This window comes from Anolis carolinensis, chromosome 2 (assembly GCF_035594765.1).
Source record: "Anolis carolinensis isolate JA03-04 chromosome 2, rAnoCar3.1.pri, whole genome shotgun sequence".
Taxonomy (NCBI): Eukaryota; Metazoa; Chordata; class Lepidosauria; order Squamata; family Dactyloidae; genus Anolis; species Anolis carolinensis.
In genome coordinates, this window is record NC_085842.1 from 70,032,905 (window position 1) to 70,045,206 (window position 12,302).

The window sequence follows — 12,302 nt, forward strand, 5'->3', positions numbered from 1 at the left end:
TATATCTGCACAAATAGTTTGGACCATTGGCATAAATACTATGCCAATTCCCTTCCCTTCTCCATTGCAACTTTACAAACAATCCCAAATCCTGCTTCAGAGGGCTTCCTAGGTCCCTTCGGGCCCTTCCACACAGCAATATACCCCAGAATATCAAGGCAGATAATCCACAATATCTGCTTTAAACTGGATTATATGAGTCTATACTGCCATATAATCCAGTTCAAGGTGGATTTTATACAGCTGTGTGAAAGGGGCTTTCTTCTCTGCCATATAATCCAGATTATCGAAGTAGATGATCTACATTATTTACCTTGAACTGGATCATATGTGTCTACACTGCCAAATAATCTTGTTCAAAGCAGATATTCGTCTTGGGGCAATGGTACTGATCACAAGAAGGTGATAATTTGCTCTTTGTCCCCTCCTTCTTATGATTCAGAATATGTCATGGTACGAGTCATACCTCATTAGTCTGATGTTTAAGTTTTTACACTGTAACTCATTTGTTGTAAAGAAATAACACAAATATCACAACCTGTGTTAAAAAAACAAGCTCATAATAATAACCGAAATAAGATTTCTTTCTCCCTCTCATTCTTACCCCTCCCTCATAAAGAAAATCTGATGTTGGTTGAGTATTCCTTATCCAGAATTCCAAAATCCAAAATACTCCAAAATTCACATTTATCCCTGAGATAGTAAAACCTAGATGGTTCAATGTACACTATTAGTCCACCCACACACTAAATTCTCCACTGGGACTCCCTATCAGCCAGTGCCCCAGGCACTGTACTGTACCCATGCCAACTACCCTTTATAAATTTGTGACAAATTTAATGAAGCAATGGTTACAGTTGTAACATTTCAATTTATCAACTATCAAATGAAGCTTTTGTGACGCATAGTGTGGAGAGAGAAAAACTGAGCCCATCGAGAAGCAATCCTATGAATAACACAGCTGCTTTTAACCCACATCCTGGGGTAAGACTATGAAACAAAATGAAGGCAGAACTCACTTACATAAGAGTCCTCCCCCCCCCCCCAAGGAATCATAGAAGAGTAGAGTTGGAAGAGACCTCATGGGCCATCCAGTCCAGCCCCCTGCCAAGAAGCAGGAAATCGCATTCAAAGCACCCCCAACAGATGACCATCCAACCTCTGCTTAAAAGCCTCCAAAGAAGGAGCCTCCACCATAGTCCGGGGGAGAGAGTTCCAGTGCCGAACAGCCCTCACAGTGAGGAAGTTCTTCCTGATGTTCGGGAGGAATCTCCTTTCCTGTAGTTTGAAGCCATTGTTCCACATCCTAGTCTGCAGGGCAGCAGAAAACAAGCTTGCTCCCTCCTCCCTATGACTTATTTATTTATTTATTTACAGCATTTATATTCCGCCCTTCTCACCCCAAAGGGGACTCAGGGCGGATCACATTACACATATAGGCAAACATTCAATGCCTTTTAACATAGAACAAAGACAAACAAACATAGGCTCCGAGCGGGCCTCGAACTCATGACCTCCTGGTCAGAGTGATTCATTGCAGTTAATTGCAGCTGGCTTGCTCTCCCGCCTGCGCCACAATCTCCCTCCTCCCTATGACTTCACTTATTTGTACATGGCTATCATGTCTCCTCTCAGCCCTCTCTTCTGCGGGCTAAACATGCTCAGTTCTTTAAGCCGCTCCTCATAGGGCTTGTTCTATGACCCTTGATCATTTTAGTTGCCCTCCTCTGAACGCTTTCCAGCTTGTCAACATCTCCCTTCAATTGCAGTGCCCTGAATTGGACACAGTATTCCAGGTGTGGTCTGACCAAGGCAGAATAGAGGGGGAGCATGACTTCCCTGGATCTAGATACTATACCCCTATTTATGCAGGCCAGAATCTCGTTGGCTTTTTTAGGAGCCACATCACATTATTAGCTCATGTTTAACTTATTGTCCACAAGGACTCCAAGGTCTTTTTCACACGTACTGCTGTAGAGCCAGGCATCCCCCATTCTGTATCTTTGCATTCCATTTTTTGTGCTGAAGTGAAGTACAGTAGAGTCTCACTTATCCAACATAAACAGGCCGGCAGAATGTTGGATAAGTGAATACGTTGGATAATAAGGAGGGATTAAGGAAAAGCCTATTATACATCAAATTAGGTTATGATTTTACAAACTAAGCACCAAAACATCATGTTATACAACAAATTTGACAGAAAAAGTAGTTCAATACACAGTAATGCTATGTAATAATTACTTTATGAATTTAGCAGCAAAATATCACAATGTATTGAAAACATTGACTACAAAATGTGTTGGATAATCCAGAATGTTTGGATAAGCGAGTGTTGGATAAGTGAGACTCTACTTTATCTTGCATTTGTCCCTGTTGAACTTCATTTTGTTAGTTTCGGCCCATCTCTCTAGTCTGTTAAGATCGTTTTGAATTCTGCTCCTGTCTTCTGGAGTGTTAGCTATCCCTCCCAGTTTGGTGTCATCTGCAAACTTGATGATCGTGCCTTCTAACCCTTCATCTAAGTCATTAATAAAGATGTTGAACAGAATCGGAAATTTTTCTTTACTCCCCAAATTTCTGTCACAACAGAAAAATAGACACTGAAAACCACCCACACCTAGGACACTTATATTTACCATGTTTTAATTTTTTTGGTGGATTTACCTGCCCTTTTCTTTAGATGCTTAGATCTTAGCTACACACACACACACACACACACCCCATCCATTCTTATATCAAGCCAAGGGAAGAGATGTTACTGACCCAAATCTATAAAATATAGATATTTAAAACAAGAGTGCTTACGTTCCTGTTTTAAAAATTGTCAGACAATATAAAGAACCCATTTTCATAGCAAAGGAATGGGTTTGCTTCCTTCTTACAAGTAAATCAGCTTAGCAGAAAGTAAGTTCTCAGTAAGAAATCTTTATTTCCCCAGGCAGATGGTACACATTAGTCATCATTTATCTTTGTATTTTCAAAATCTTCAAAGAAAATATGCAAAGCTGTTGCTACATGAAACAAGTACTGAAAGTGTGCTAAGAAGTTTCAAAAATGGTTTTGAATTATGGGTAGCTTGCAAAAAATTTTCAAGATATTATATTGTAACTTAAAGGTCTTCACTTTCTAAATATATCTGCTGCATGGACATCTTAATGCTAGATTAATCTCCTATTTCTAAAAAGGTTCAGCTGACTCCATTCAAAAGAACTAATTTTCAATATCCGTGAATGAAGATGGAAAATCCTTCTGAGGTGAAAGAATTCATATAAAAAAGCAGACATACTTTTAAACTTCATGTCAATTTGTGTAAAGGAGAGTGCAATAAAAACATCCCTGGGACGAATTTTATTTTTCATATAAATCTTGTGCTATTAAAATCTGACCAGTGTGTTTTTTGCATCTCGCCAATGTAGCTCAACATCTCAATAACAGAATGACTGCAATTATTCAACAGGTACATCTGCTGTCTGTCATTAAAATCCCCCTAATTGCAGATGTGTGCTATGCTAACATCTATTAGACACCTCATCTTGGAAATACTTCTCCACTTATCTGCATCATTTTGATGCTATGCATTATTACCTTGAATGCAACAATAAAATATACACATTTTAAAGTCCACCTTCTTAATTTTTAAGGTATCAGGCCAAAGGATATGCAGAACTGTCTGATTTATCTGGCAATCATTATAGGATTTTGGATTAGAATCCTGGAACCGAGGTTCAAATCCTCATTTGGCCATGGGAAACCTTCAAAACAGAAAATGTGGGATTTTATTTGGCTGTGTGGAAGGGGCCCCAGAATTGCCAGAATTTGGAAATGACCTGAACACAATTAGAGATAATGTTTTGAATCACAAAAATTACAGATTAAAGAAGTGATGGCATCTGATCATAACAATTAACATTTTCCAGATTTTTGGCTTGACAGATTCTTCAAGAAAATGAATGTGTTAAAGTAGGTGCCTAGAATTATGGAAAAAAATAAACCCATGTATGATTCCACAGCAAGCTGGCTTCAGGAAAGGCAAAAGCTGCACATCACAAATGTTGAACCTGACTCAGCACTTAGAAGATGGTTTTGAAAGGCAGCAGATTACAGGAGCTGTCTTCATAGACTTGTCAGCAGTTTATGACACTGTAAATCATTGCCTTCTCCTGAGAAAAAAATTATAATATCGCAAAGGACTACCACCTCACCTGCTTCATAGGAAATCTGCTACAAAACAGGAGCTTTTTGTTGAATTCCAGGGCCAGAGAAGCAGATGATGAAAACAGAACAACAGCCTGCCTCAGGGAAGCGTGCTTGCTCCATCAATGTTTAACACTTACACAAATGATCAGCCACTGGCAGAAGGGACAGAGTTTCATCTATGCTGACGATCGTGCCATCACCGCCCAAGCAGGGAGCTTTGAAATGGTTGAACAGAAGCTCTCTGAAGCTTTAGGTGCTCTTACTGCCTATGACAGGGAAAATCAGCTGATTCCTAATCCATCTAAAAAACAGGTGTGTGCTTTTCACCTTAAGAACTGACAAGCATCTCAAGCCTTGATGATTACCTGGGAAGGAATCCCACTGGAGCATTGCAGCACACCAAAATACTTGGGAGTTACCCTGGACCGTGTTCTGGCCTACAAGAAGCACTGTTTGACTATCAAGCAAAAAGTGGGCGCTAGAAACAATATCATACGAAAACTGGTGGGCACAACCAGGGCATCACAACCAGATACAGTGAACACATCTGCCCTTGCACTATGCTACTCTGCTGCTGAATTAGCATGCCAAGTGTGGGACACATCTCACCATGTTGAAACAGTGGATGTGGCTCTTAATGAAACATGCCACATTATCACAGGACGTCTATGCCCTACACCACTGGAGAAATTATACTGCTTAGCCGGTATTGCACCACCTGACATCCATCTGGAAGTAGCAGCTAGTAATGAAAGGTCCAAGGCAATGACATCTTCGGCCCATCCCATGTTCGGATATCAGCCAGCACACCAATGCCTTAAATCAAGAAATAGTTTTCTAAGATCTACATAGATACTTGCAGGAACATCTCAGCAAGCGAGAGTCCAAAAGTGGCAGGCTAAAACCCAGAACCTCAATCAGTGGCTGATACCGAATGAGAGACTCTTTCCTGGGCACTTGAACAGACTGCACTCTGGCACCACGAGGTGCAAAGCCAACCTTAAGAAATGGGGCCACAAAGTGGAATCCACAACATGCAAGAGTGGAGAAGAGCAAACCACAAATCACCTATTACAATGCAGTCTGAGCCCTGCCATATGCACAATGAAGAACCTTTCTTATAGCATCACCAGAGGCACTCCAAGTGGCCAGCTACTGATCAAAGGACATTTAGTATAATGCCAAGTTTTTAACTTGATTTGTATTTTTAAATACATTACAATTGTACTCTCAATTCACTTCTGATGCGATAAGTAGTGGGTGCCTCTTCCTGTATCATATTAAGGAAGGTGTGCTGCCTCAGAAGTAGTATTAGTGGAGGAAATGCTAACCGCTGTGTCACAGTGTACACCACGTCTGAAATTTGAATAGTATATCTAACGTATTTGAATAAGTGAATTTGAATCTATACAAAATTGTGTAAAAACATAACTATGTTAACCTTATGGATGCCACAAGAGTATTTCTTCCGATTCTTCTAGAGCAGTGGTTCTCAACCTGTGGATCTCCAGATGTTTTGGTCTTCAACTCCCAGAAATCCTAACAGCTGGCAAACCAGCTGGGATTTCTGGGAATTGTAGGCCAAAACACCTGGGGACCCACAGGTTGAGAACCACTGTTCTAGAGCTCCCCATGGCTGTTGACACCATCGCACCCTCTGGAAGATTGGATGTATTGCATGGTAATAGTTATCAACTATCCTATGCAGTGCTGTTGGGATACTGTGAGATGTCAATTTGGAATGAGATCATTTAATGGTTTGTATTAATATGTAAATAGTATTTCAATTATATGCAATATCTCTTCTTCCCATCATCCAGTTCCAAGGAGTAAGTGATGAGCTAAAGTCTGGAGATAATTCAGATGAAGATGAATGGTCAAAATGAAATTTAAACCAAACATTCTGAATCATAGAACTGTAGAATCATAGAGTTGGAAGAGACCTCACAGGCCATCCAGTCCAACCCCCTACCAAGAATCAGGAAAATCATATTCAAAGCAAAGAACATTACAGATTTTCATGTGTTTGGCCGTTCTTTTCCTGATTTTCAAAAATCTAGTTTATTAATTATTTGATAGTCACAATCTATCTATCTATCTATCTATCTATCTATCTATCTATCTATCTATATAATGTTCTGATAGTTTTTCCCTTAACTTAAACAACAAAAGTACACAACCAAAACACACCAAATTTGGCCACAAAAGACATGGTCATCCGGACTGTGTTTTTACATTAAAAAAAAACAAGAAGAAAAATAAAGTCCTAATTAGAGGGAGAAGAATAAATGTTTCTTTCCCATTGCTGCCAGTTACAAGGCTAAGCTCCACCCACTTTGTCTCCTAGCAACCCACTCAGCCATTTAATGGCACCCAGGACCTCTTCAATCAGGCCTCTTCCACACTGCCTATAAAATACAGATTATCTGATTTGAACTGGATTATAAGGCAGTGTAGACTCAAGGCCCTTCCACACAGCTATATTACCCATTTATAATCTGACATTATCTGCTTTGAACTGGATTATCTTGAGTCCACACTGCCATATAATCCACTGTGCATTTTATACAGCTGTCTAGAAGGAACCTCATATAATCCAGTTCTAAGAAAATAATATAAGATTATAAATATACAGTAGAGTCTCATTTATCCAACATAAACACCCCAACAGAACGTTGGATAAGCGAATATGTTGGATAATAAGGCGTTAAGGAAAAGTCTAATGAGCGTCAAATTAGGTTATGATTTTACAAATGAAGCACCAAAACATCATGTTATACAACAAATTTGACAGAAAAAGTAGTTCAATGCATGGTAATGCTATGTAGTAATTACTGTATTTATGAATTTAGCACCAAAACATCACAATGTATTCAAAACAATTACAAAAACATTGACTACTAAAAGGCCATCTGCGTTGGATAATCCAGAACATTGGATAAGCGAATGTTGGATAAGTGAGACTCTACTGTAATATGAAATATTTACTGTGGTATAATAATACAGAACAATATAATCTCTAAAACCAGGACAGTAAATAAAGAGCAACACTCTGAAAGCAGGGAAATTGGGAATTCCAGAAAGAAAACAATTGGGGCCAGCTTCCCAACAAAGGATTCTCCCAGGAAGGAAGCAAACAGGCTTTGAAGCTGCAAGGACCATTAAATGCTAATCAAGGTGGCTAATTGCAGCATTCATACCGGCCACACTGAGACTATTAATTGCTATTCAATCTGGCCAACCAAGCATTCTGCAAGGTAGAAAGTGGCCAGGTTTGCAAGCAGCAAGGCTATTCAGTGCTATTCAACCTGGCCAACCAAGATTTCCCCTAGATAAAAAACCCCCAGGCTTTAAAGCCATGAGCAGGGCCGGCCCCACTATGGAGGCACCTGACGCCGCCGCCTCGGGCGCAGGCCCGGGGGGGCGCCGTCAGGCTGGGCGGGAGGCGGGGCACCGCCCCGACGGTGCCCCGCCTCCCGCCCAGTGCGCCCTGGCCCGTCTGGCCTTTTCTAGCTGGCCAGAATGCAGCGGAGGTCCCTGCAGGCCGCAATCGCGGCCTACAGGGACCTCCGCTGCAGTCTGGCCTGCTAGGAAAGGCCAGACGGGCGAGCGGGAGTAGCGGAGGCGGAGCCAGCTCTGACGCCGCTCCCCCCCCGCCCAGCGTGCCCTGGCCCCGCCTCCCACGCTGCGTGGGAGGCGGGGCCAGGGCACGCTGGGCGGGGGGGCGGCGCCAGAGCTGGCTCCGCCTCCGCTACTCCCGCTCGCCCGTCTGGCCTTTCCTAGCAGGCCAGAAAGCAGCGGAGGTCCCTCCAGGCCGCAATCGCGGCCTGGAGGGACCTCCGCTGCTTTCTGGCCTGCTAGGAAAGGCCAGACAGGCGAGCGGGAGTAGCGGAGGCGGAGCCAGCTCTGACGCCGCTCCCCCCCCCGCCCAGCGTGCCTTGGCCCCGCCTCCCACGCAGCGTGGGAGGCGGGGCCAGGGCACGCTGGGCGGGGGGGCGGCGCCAGAGCTGGCCCCGCTTTCACGCTACTCCCGCTCGCCCGTCTGGCCTTTCCTAGCAGGCCAGAAAGCAGCGGAGGTCCCTCCAGACCGCAATCGCGGCCTGGAGGGACCTCCGCTGCTTTCTGGCCTGCTAGGAAAGGCCAGACAGGCGAGCGGGAGTAGCGGAGGCGGAGCCAGCTCTGACGCCGCTCCCCCCCCGCCCAGCGTGCCTTGGCCCCGCCTCCCACGCAACGTGGGAGGCGGGGCCAAGGCACGCTGGGCGGGGGGGGAGCGGCGTCAGAGCTGGCTCCGCCTCCGCTACTCCCGCTCGTCTGTCTGGCCTTTCCTAGCAGGCCAGACGGGCGAGCGGGAGTAGCGGAGGCGGAGCCAGCTCTGACGCCGCTCCCCCCGCCCAGCGTGCCCTGGCCCCGCCTCCCACGTTGCGTGGGAGGCGGGGCCAAGGCACGCTGGGCGGGGGGGGAGCGGCGTCAGAGCTGGCTCCGCCTCCGCTACTCCCGCTCGCCTGTCTGGCCTTTCCTAGCAGGCCAGACGGGCGAGCGGGAGTAGCGGAGGCGGAGCCAGCTCTGACGCCGCTCCCCCCGCCCAGCGTGCCCTGGCCCCGCCTCCCACGTTGCGTGGGAGGCGGGGCCAAGGCATGCTGGGCGGGGGGGGGAGCGGCGTCAGAGCTGGCTCCGCCTCCGCTACTCCCGCTCGCCTGTCTGGCCTTTCCTAGCAGGCCAGAAAGCAGCGGAGGTCCCTCCAGGCCGCGATTGCGGCCTGGAGGGACCTCCGCTGCTTTCTGGCCTGCTAGGAAAGGCCAGACGGGCGAGCGGGAGTAGCGGAGGCGGAGCCAGCTCTGACGCCGCTCCCCCCGCCCAGCGTGCCCTGGCCCCGCCTCCCACGCTGCGTGGGAGGCGGGGCCAGGGCACGCTGGGCGGGGGGGCGGGGCCAACTGTGGCCCCGCCCCCCGCCCAGCGTGCCCTGGCCCCGCCTCCCACGCAGCGTGGGAGGCGGGGCCAGGGCGCGGGAGGCGGGGCCGGTGGCGGGGGCGCTTTTCAGCACCCCCGCTTCCCATTAAAAAATCTCTCCGGCCGGCCCTGGCCATGAGGCTACTCCATCCCATTCAACCTGGCCAACGAAGTATGCCCTATGTAGAAAGCGGCCAGGCTTTTAAGCTGCAAGACTATTTAGTGCAGTTCAAGCTGGCCAAACAAGATTCCCTTACTAAGGAAGTAGCCAGGCTTCAAAGCAGCTCTTTGATTGAGGGTGCTACTCTAGCTACTCCAGAAAACGGCCAGGCTTTGAGGTTGCAAGGCTATTCACTACTATTCCACCTAGTCAACAAATGATTCCCATAAGCCACAGCAATGCGTGGCCGGACAAAGCTAGTATAATATAAAAAAGATCACATACAATGTAAAATTTTAACAGTATTATTTAATTAATATAAACTAGGAGTGGGAAAAATGACAGAGGTTGGAGAGCTACACTGACCTCCATAGAATATGAGAAAGTCATACTGTCCATTGTCACTTTTCCTCTACCACCAACCCCCTTCCAAAAATTTAATTACATTTAATGTCAAGCAAACATCAAGCAGAACAAAAACGTTTCATCCGTGTAGATATAATCTACAAAAGGCCTGTTAGAAAAAATGTGATGTTCTTTATATAGAGGAAAAAACCCTTTCAATTTATCTGTTTTGCAAAGCCTGTTCTGTAACAGGTGATGTACAGATAAGGTTTCACCAGAGCCATGTGTCTTTTGTAATGGATGCTTTAATGGTCTTGTGGTTTGTAATTAATTATTTGAGTCTGAATTTCCGTTTAATTACTTGTTAGTTGTACAGTTTCGAGATCTAGTTGAATAACATTTTTCATAAAAAGGCAACATTAAATATATAAGCAAAGAACTCAATCCTCTGGAGATCTAAAGGCATTTAGCCAGTTTAATGTATGCAGTAAAGTTAGGTTAATTTAGCATCTGGATTAATTTAAGTTGGAAAACTAAAATATAGCCCATTTTCTAATGTATTTGTGTATTTGCATGAACTGAGAATTTGTCCACTTTGTTAAACTAATGATAGTATGGACTAGCAATTCCTGCTCTACTGAATGAAAGGAAAAAATGAGTTGTGCCCATACTGCTTCCTGTTTTCCCCTTAATGAAGCCTTCTTGTTGGTTTTTATTTCTCTAGCTATATCCACCAACATTATGACAACACAAACAGTAACAAAATACACTGCCATTCTGAGTTTTGAGACTACTATAAATGCCTTCCTATTTGAGCCTCATGAATGGTTGGAGCTTCATATATATCAACTGTAGGGCTGATGGCTTCCGTGTCCATAAGGCAGTGAATACAGTCTGGGTTTAAGGGGTCTATCCATTTTGGAAACAGTTTTAGGATCTCGGAAAAAACTCATTTAAAGTTCTTATTAAAACCTGTAGCAGATTCATTTTCCCGCTGACATTCATTGCTCTACTAACAACCACCAGCTGCTACTAATTCCATACTTTTGTTGCAAAGTACATTTTTATATCCTGATGTTGCTCTAAAGGTGATGAGAGAAAAATCTTTCAAGCTATCAAACACTCTGATGTTGTTCCTGCCAGTAATTTGGCATATGTTGTGATAACAGGTTTTAAAACTGAAAGGGCAATATAAGCCACTGTTCTTCAGTGAATTTCTGCACATATCTTGTCTTCTTTTTCCAATATGTATTTTTAGTTTTCTGAGTTCTTAAAGTTTTAGGCTAGAAAAGCACATCACCATTGTAAAAATAGTAATTTCCATAGCATTTTATTATATATTATGAAATACGAAATGAAATTAGATTTTTGGTGCCCTACAGTTTGGTCCGTATATTCATTTCAAACAGCAATATGTAGAATATGGACAAATTGCATTATTTCCAGTTGGTAAGGATACGTTTTATCATCCTATCTGTTTAACCCATATGCTGAACATATCAATTGAGGAATTCACAACACCGAGTTGCAAAACCTGAGCAGGATTGTCAGGGTAGGGTGACTTGGAGGTCTCTTAATCATAGGGTCACCACAAGTCAAAGTTGACTTGATGGCAATAACAAAATTGTACTTTGGACAAATCACAAGATGTCATTATTCACTAGAAAAGTCAATAATGCTTGACAAAGTACAAAGCAGTAGAAAAAGAGGACAGACTTAATGAATGAAGCCGAGGTCCTCAGTCTGCGACCTAAACAGAGCTGTTAATGATGGGGTGACTAAGGGCACTTCCACACAGCCATATAACACAGAATATAATGGCAAATAATCCACAATATCTGTTTTAAACTGGGTTGTCTGAGTCCACACTGCCATATAATCCAGTTCGATGTGGATTTCATTCAGCTGTGTGGAAGGGGCCTTAGTGATCTCTCATTGAAAGGGCTGCCATGTGCAAAAGTCAACCTGAACAAAGTGAATGGGATATTCTATTTCCATTCTGGAATATGCTGGTAGCTTTACAAAGATATTTATTAAAATTTCTGTGGTTTATAATGTTCCAGGATAGAATTTCACATCAGAATACATAATTTACTTCAAGCCTAAATAGAGACCGTGGAAAGAAATAGCATTAGCCTCTACTAACTTCCACTCTTCCAATTTTTGGGTGCATCTCCACTGTAGAATTGGTGTACTGTAACTCCACTTTAACTGCCATGTCTCAATACTATGGGATCATGGGAGTTTCATAAGGTCTTCTCAGCCAAAGAGTGTTGGCACCTCACCACATTACAATCCCCAGGCTTCCACAGGATTGAGCCATGTGATGTCAAACTGCAGTAAATCTACAGTGTCAGTGCTCTTTTAGAAGAAAGAACAAATACCATTGTTATTCCATATTTAATGTAATGTGTAGAAAACTAAGAAATAAACCCATTCACATGAGCTGGTAATATTAATATAATACTACAGGAGAAGTAAGAATATGTTATTACCCTTTATATATTAAAACATATATTTTAAAAATGAGTATCAGTAATTCAGTGGACCATTTTTTTCAGAAGTAGCTTTTGAACAATTTAGGGGTGGGGTGGGAATTCATAGTTCAAATACCATATGTACTCTTAAGTCTTGACTCTAAAAAGTTCAAATG

At 43.7% G+C, this 12,302-nt stretch overlaps 1 protein-coding gene across 22 annotated transcripts in view; it reads right to left on the reverse strand.

Moving 5' to 3' along the window:
• The window catches only part of cacna1d (calcium voltage-gated channel subunit alpha1 D), a 300,008-nt gene that overhangs the window by 195,341 nt on the left and 92,365 nt on the right, over window positions 1-12,302 (reverse strand). The window lies entirely within an intron of this gene.